Here is a 7,757-nt window from a genome sequence, read left to right as displayed (position 1 = left end):
GCTACAAATAATTCAACAATGGTGGACTCATAATCATCTTTTGCTAAACAGTCTTCAGACAGAATTCCTCCTTTGCCCCTCGCAACCACTCAGTGCCCACGCAAGACTGGTTCAAAGAACCTACAGCCTTCAACTGCATCCCTCATATTGTTGACCCTGCGACATCCTTAGGCATAACTCTGGACAAATACCTGAATATGCAAGATCACTTCAATGCAACTACAAGGGGAGCAAATCATCTTCTCAGCATATTTGGGAAAGTCAAGCCATTCTTGCCCTCTGATGACATTCAGTCTGCAGTACAATTGCTAGTTATATCACGCATGGAGAATGGAATGGTGACCATGGCTGGGTTACTAAAGCTAGTTTGGCACCTCTAATAGCCACTCTGAACTTTGTGGCCAGACTCATCACTGGTTCTAGGAAACATGACCATATGACACCTGACCTAATTCAACTAAACTGATTGTCTATCAAAGTAAGGATCAGTTTCAAGATTGCTTGACGCACAAAGCTATTCAGTACAATACCCCGTCTACCTGGCAAAAAAACTTAAACTATCAGGTTTGAGACGGACCCTAAGAGATCTAATTCCCTACTGCTGAAACGCCAAAATTCAAAAAGAAAAGAATCTACAATCGTACATTTTCTGGTTTTGTTTCAAGAATTTGGATGCTCTTCCTCCAGAGATCAGATCTAACCCCTCTACCTCCTCATTCAAGAAACAAGTCAATGGGTTACTCATGAATGACCATCTACAGCAATAGCCTGAAGCCAGCATCACAAACTTTTATTTCCCGCTGACATTATTTTATACCTCTGCAAATAGGTTTTAATTTTTGTGCTTCCATGTGCCTTTTAGACTTGCTGCTCTCCTAGGGCCAGATGTAGGTGGCCGTTTGAGGCCATTTACCGAGCGGTAACGGCCGATTTTGGCCGTTACCGATCGGTAAATGGGTGACAGGTATGTAGGGGGCATTATTTTACCGAATCGGTAAAATTACCGAATCGGTAATTTTACCGATTCGTTAAAATAAAAATTCGGTAATATTACCGATTGTGAGGCACCCAGATATAGGTGGGACTCTTCAGAGTCCCAGAGGCCTTACCGAATCGGTATTTTACCATCAAATCCAATTTGATGGTAAAATACCGATTCCGGTGTGCATGCACATGTGTGCATGCACACCTATGCCATGTGACAGGCAGACCTGCCCTTAGGGCATGTATGCCTGCCACATGGCACCCGAGCCTGTTTTGGGGGTGCCAGAGGGTGTCAAAGTGACACCCCCTGCACCCTTGTGAAAATCGGTATTTACCGATTCGGTAAATACCGAATCGGTAATGCCCATTCATTCCTATGGGCTTTGAAGCCCATAGGAATGAATGGGCATTACCGATTCGGTATTTACCGAATCGGTAAATACCGAATTCTTCCAAATCGGTATTCCAGCACATCTGGAATACCTACATATCCACCCCTTTAATTACCGAATCAGTAAAATTCGGTAATTAAAAATCAGTAAATCTATTTTACCTACATCTGGCCCCTGGTTCTTTACGTGTCCCACAAGATGGGTTTTTACTTTTGTAGGTTGTTGCTTGTTCTTGTTTTTTAAGTGCCCTGGTGGTGTTCTCACGTTTTTTACCTCCCCTTGCTTCCTTTCCTTCGTACAGCACTCTGATACCCGTACAGGTCATGTTCGCACATTATAAAACTTTGCAAATAAAATAAATACATTGTTTTTTTACCCACTATAGGAAAACCAGGCTCTGAGGTTAAACACAGCTGGGAGCTTTCTTCGCATTAGCCGCAGCAAGCCAAGTGTTTGGTTTGACATAAGGAAATGAAACTAGTGATCTTGAAGGAGTTTAGCTGAAGCAGGTGCCAGGGCCTGGGCAAGAGTGTGACCTTTTTAAACAGTGGGTAGTGGCACAGGATACCTACCAGTAGTCAAATGCCAGGAAATTTCACTTCTAAAAGAAATTACATTTAATGATGGTTGTCTATAAAAACCTTGCTCTAACTTAGAGTGGCTCTAACTTCCATTCTCACACAAGCCAATGCTTCTTTTTTTACTTACGTCAATGCCTACATATCAGTTTTAACGTGAGATGCATCAAGGAAATGTCAATTTGGGAAAATCTTAATTGAAAATTCTCTTCAACATGGAGAAAGCTTAAAGTTTTCACAAGAGGAAGTAAGGACGAGAAGGGGAATTATTACGGTCACAATTTACGTTCTTAAGAATGGAAGGCATTTTATATAACAACAGTCACTTAAGCCCCCCTACGCAGTTTATGAGCTCTGGAATCCGCCTTAGCTCACCTGACAGCATTTATGCGGCACACCTGTCACTGTTTATACAAAATGAACAGTGATTGCATTTATGTTCTGGTTAGGGAGCAGGGGGTTGAGCTAATCATGAAGGAGGAAGTAAATCTAGGTAGTGCCCAGGAGTGCAAATATAAAAAGGCAGTGAGAGCTGCAGATCACACGAGCTCTGAGACCAAGGGTTGTTGAGCGCAGCACCGTACAGGCAGCTCTGTGAGGTAAGTCTGTCGTCTTTGTGGGAGTGTGGCCATCAGACTGTGTGTCTGTCTGCATGTATGACTTGTAAACAGACTCAGCGCTAACAACCATTTCACAAAACCCATTCTTTTTTTACTCTGAGTGCCACACAACTGCTTGTTGTGTCTTGTCGAGGTGCATTTTGGGATGTGTTTTCGTCCAGGCCTTCCACTCTGCTTCAGTAAGGAGGCTCCATCATTGAAAAGAACGGGACGTTGAAATTGTCATGTATCTACGCAAACCTTAGCAAATGTTCACCAGTGTTTCAGGAATGGCCTCCTTTGTAAGACAAAAAAGACTGTAATGATTTATTGCAAAAAGGATTATTTGGAAATAAATAGATGTGAACTGAAGGGATGAGGAGAGATGAGTGAGAGATCAGTGCTGAGGGATGAGGCATTAGGAATGAGGTGTAAGGACTCAGGGATGAGAAATGAGGATTGATGGGAGAGGGTTCAGGGCTGTGGAATGTGGCACGAGGAATTATGCTTAATGAGTCAGGGATGAGAAATGATGGATGAGCGGTTAGGAATGGGGGTGAGGAGTAACAACTGAGAAATGAGGGATAAGGAATGAGGGCTGAGGAAAGGGGAGTGACTGATGATACTGTTGATGATTTAAAATGGGTGCGTGTCAGACTCCACAACAGCGCATTGTACATCACTCTCTACAAGCTCATCACTAATGAATCAACTCAGTACTGGTTTAAAAAGTATCATTAACATAGGTGTCAACCCTGAAGAGTTTACTACAATGCAACACGGTAACCAACGTTGGTGCTATGCGTGGATCAAGAGGGTGGAGCAGAGCAGAGCCATATTTATTAAGACGAGGACCTGCTGCTGCTGGCATATCCTGTGGTGGTGACTATAAAGGCAGCCTTGTGCCATGTACACCCTTTCAGTCATGGTGCAGAGGTGTATATCTGCTCTCCGGCATAGGATCTGTAGAGGCAGCTTACCCTTCCAGTAGAACATCCTATGCAGAGACAAATTCTGAAACATTCCACACATTTTATGTGTGCTGTGCAGTGCAACACAACTGCAATGTGTGGAATATTTCACAAAATTACAACATTTCTCCTGGTTAGCTCGTGCTTCAAGAAGGCATTCGTTTATGGCACGAAAACCTGGTCTGCCTAACTTTGCAGATCAAGGTAAAAAGGTGCAGGGACTTGTCATAACCATCCAAGTACTGCCCAAAAAATCCATTAGACTGAAAAGAGGTGTTTGGGCTGAGAAATGGGACCTTTCAATTCAAGAGTACCTTTTGCACTGGAAAGTAAATGCCCTTCCATGACTTTGCTTTGCTTTTTGTCCAGTGCCTAATTTGTAAATGACTGAGTGCTGGTGCCCAAAGCTCCACTCAGAAGACCGCAGCTGATGTAACTAGATGTCGGAACATTGAAAATCCAAGCTGTGTAGCCTTTAATTCTCCTCCGGCCTCTGTAATCTAGTACCAGACACTCCCTGCCAGTTTATCCCATTCTTGCAATTACCTGCTTTCTCCATTTGTGATACTTTGTCCGTCTTTCACTACCTCCTCCTTTCTGCTATGTGTGTTTTCCTTCTTGCTATCAGTAAAAATATGATGCAGTGATATAAGTGCTCATGCCCAAACATAAGTGCACTTGGCACCCACCGTCTGCCACCAGCTCAAATTAAGCACTCTTTGTATCACTTTGCAAGACTTTGCACTTGAGTTCTAGGGTTTTAAACTCCCTTCTAAAGCATTCTCCTAGTAGCCTAGATCCAGAATTAATGATCGTCACGCTTCTTGGACATCACTTGGGAAACATGTAAAGTCCAATAGCAGACAACGCAAGCTCTGGCAGCCCAGCTCACGCCAAAGTCTATGTGATCCATTTAGCTAATGTATGCGCTTTCTAGCAACATCTAAAACCAGCCAGAGGTATTTTAAGAAAGGCCCAGGGTACCAGCCTTTCAGGGGGTTCCCTGATAGAGCCAGCTCTGTTCTGCAGAGAGTCTTGCCCTGGTGACCTTGAATAATTCTTAAACAGATTGTTTCAAATAATGCTTCCATTTCATTTATCTTTAATGTGTGTGATGTGTGAGTCTATTACAGGCATTTTCCAGAGAAAGTTGTGTTTATGTTTCACATAGGGATTCTTCTGGATAGCCCTATTGGTTATGCAGTCGTGGTGGGTGGATTAGCAGCCTTTTGAAGGGCTGTCTAGGTTGTATATGTACACAGAATGTAAATGCTTCAAGGACCCCTATAAGAAGATGTAACATTGGCATTTGTCACTCACCGAGTGCCCCATCATGCATAGATTCTGTTAGACCTGACCCCCTTAGGGTGGTCTCCCCCCACCCAACATTTTCCCTGCCTCCTTCCATTTTTCTGATCTTGTTTTTGCTGGTATAAGGACTCTTACCACTTTGCCACAGCTAACCAATATTAAAGGGCTTGTGATCGCTCCACTAAACGTAGTAATATTGGTTCATCCCCAATCGGTATTTTAAATTTACCTATAAGGCTCTAGTAATTTGGTACCTGTTGTACCCAGGGCCAGTAAATTGAATGCTATTAGTGGGCCTACAGGTAAGTATCCTTTTAACCCTACCTCAGGCCTGCCTTAGCAGAGCCTGTGTATGCAGTTTACACTGCCATGTCGACCTGGCAAAATAACCCTTTTGCCAGATCCAAGCCATCCCTTTTTATACATATAAGTCACCTCGGTGGTAGACCCTAGATACCACAAATGGTAGGATGCAATGTATTTAAAGGCAGGACATGTACTTTTAAGTTGTACATGTCTTGGTAGTGAAAACCCCGCAAAGTCGTTTTTCACTAAGTATGATTTCCAATTGGGAAGAGCTACCTTGTGAGAAGTTGGCCTGGTATATGCTGTCCACTAATCAAAGTGGGCACCTTGCACTGGTCCAAACAACCCTCCTTGATGATTAGGTCAAAGACAACCTTTAAAGAAAGCTATCCTAGTGGTAGCTGTGGAGAGAAGCCTTCAGGCTAAGTCTCGAAGGAATGTAAAGCAGCTTGTTTTACCAGATTAGAACCGCCTGAATAACAAAATGAAAGGAGAACCACACAAGAGATATATAAAATATATGTATTTATTACTAAACAATCTCTACGAACCTCTTTATGAGATTAGAGCACAAAGCACACAATATTAAATCACTAAAACAACAGCACAATAAACAGTGGGCTCCAGGGGGAGACCAAACCATATACTAAGAAAGTGGTATAACAACCACGACTTAACTAGACAGAGTGCCTAGAGCACATAGAATCTCTGGGACCCCAAGGAACCACCCAAGCTAGTGACATAGCGGACAAACGGAGGACGGGTGCAGTCTGAGAACAAAAGAGCGAGCTCTGTAAAACTCTATGGGAAACTAGCGGTTGGAAAATTAATGATTAAGGACACTTCGGAGAGGACTTCAAGCAAAACCTTTGGAACATAGAAGGTTCTAAGGCCAGCACCCTTGTGAGTACCAGAGTACCCGTGTTACCTATCCCAGGGGAGGCTTGTGCATAGGTGTCAATGGATGTCGGAAACCTTTGTAGTTTTTAAATGGCTTGACTCAAAGAAGTGCTGCTGCCGGGAAAATGAAAAAATGTCTGGTGGAATCCAAGCCTGGATCTGAGGTGAGAAGAACCTGAAAGCAGAGGGGACAGAGTCTGGGTCACTTCAGGGGGACTATGGGCTCAGTAGACAAATGCCCACCGCTGTCGGGTGCTTCAGGTGAGATGACGGGGAGCTTGACTCTGCAGCCACGGGGACCAAGAGACGTTGACGACAACCAAAGTCTGAAGGTGAGCTGTCCCATGAAGGATGTCGAGTGCTGAGGGGTCAGTGTCCAGATTTAATACCAACAAGCATTGGCAAATGCAACCCACGCAGGAAGAGGAAAGTCGGCCCTGTGTGGACCAGCAAGGTCCAGGGGACTCTCCAAGCTACGGGGAGTCAGGGCCATCTGGAGCAACCAGGAAAGCCCAAGAGAAGTCAAAGTTACCTTCGCAGAGACCCACAGGCCAACGAACCAGGGATCGCAACAGTACCTCAAGCTAAATCACAAAATACCATCCCACGGAACACTTGTGGAGTGTATGCCGGAAATCCTCAGTGCAATTACTGCTCTGGGTCAGGACTACACATAGCCCAAAGCACAGCCCCAGGGACTGCCAAAAAGCATATGATGCTGCAAAAGGACACTGTGCACAGGGATTCGGTTTGCACGGTCTCAGAATTGCTGAGAGGGCAGATCAACCCCAGAGATGCACAGGAACCTACATCTTGTGTTTCAGAAATCTTTGAAGTCCTCTGGAGCTTGGGAGATGGAAACTGGCCAGATGCAATAAAGGTGCCTGCAGCGCAGGGGACTAACTCCTTCACTCCAAGGGAGATTCATCAGTCATCCAGCGTAGTGTAGATCGTCGAAGTACTTGGTTTCTGCTTGAAGAGTTTAGTCCAGGTAAAATCTAAAATCCTGTAATCAGGGTTCCTTTTTTATATCCAAGGAAGGGGTGGGACAAACTCTGGGGACCCACCTGTGGGAGGTCAGGACAGAGGGATGGTTACACCCAAGTCCTTTGTTCAATTTCGCACCAGAGCAGGAGCAATTGGCTCCTGCAACTGGTTTGAACTGGGCTATGCACAGGGACACCAAATGTGCCCCCAGGGCAGACTTCAAACAGTCTCAGAGTGCACCCACTCAGCCCCAATACACTAAATCCTGTCTGGGAGGTGGTCACAGCAAAAAGGAAACCTATTGTCAAGACTTCCCCTGCTCGAGCTTGCCTCAGCAGCAGGAAGCTAGACTCGTTTCTGTGGCTGGCAGCATACATTTTGTGATGCCGAGGTCGAGAAAGCTAGCACCAGATGTGCCGGTGTGTCCCATATGTCCCTTTAGGAGGGTAGAATCATACATCCCTTGCCAGTTACTGGCGGGGAGGTATGATTCCAAGGTGTTTGACACCAAACACAACATGTTTCCAAGCAACCGTTTAAATGTTAGCATTTACCGCAAGGTTATATTGCACTTAAATATACCTGGTTGGCTGCATCACAAACAACCACGGAAAATAGTTTCCGAAGGCTGCAGAGTAGCTCTGCTCATGTAGGAGCACCCTCGCACATAAAACCTAGCACCCTGCCTTCAGGATTGATGAGACCTGCCTTAGGGCAGTGATATAGGAA

General features: G+C 44.8%; 1 protein-coding gene across 1 annotated transcript in view; it reads left to right on the top strand.

Moving 5' to 3' along the window:
• The first annotated feature begins 2,416 nt into the window (after positions 1-2,416).
• LOC147734886 (C-type lectin galactose-binding isoform-like) overlaps positions 2,417-7,757 on the top strand; it is a 67,125-nt gene continuing 61,784 nt past the window's right edge. Inside the window, exon 1 of the mRNA XM_086953666.1 lies at positions 2,417-2,553. The gene's annotated coding sequence lies outside the window, so the exon portion shown is untranslated. The remainder of the gene's footprint in view (positions 2,554-7,757) is intronic.

The sequence above is a fragment of the Lissotriton vulgaris genome, chromosome 1_2 (assembly GCF_964263255.1).
Source record: "Lissotriton vulgaris chromosome 1_2, aLisVul1.2, whole genome shotgun sequence".
Lineage (NCBI taxonomy): Eukaryota > Metazoa > Chordata > Amphibia > Caudata > Salamandridae > Lissotriton > Lissotriton vulgaris.
Note: the sequence above shows the minus strand (reverse complement) of the source record. Positions and strands in the feature narration are given on the sequence as shown.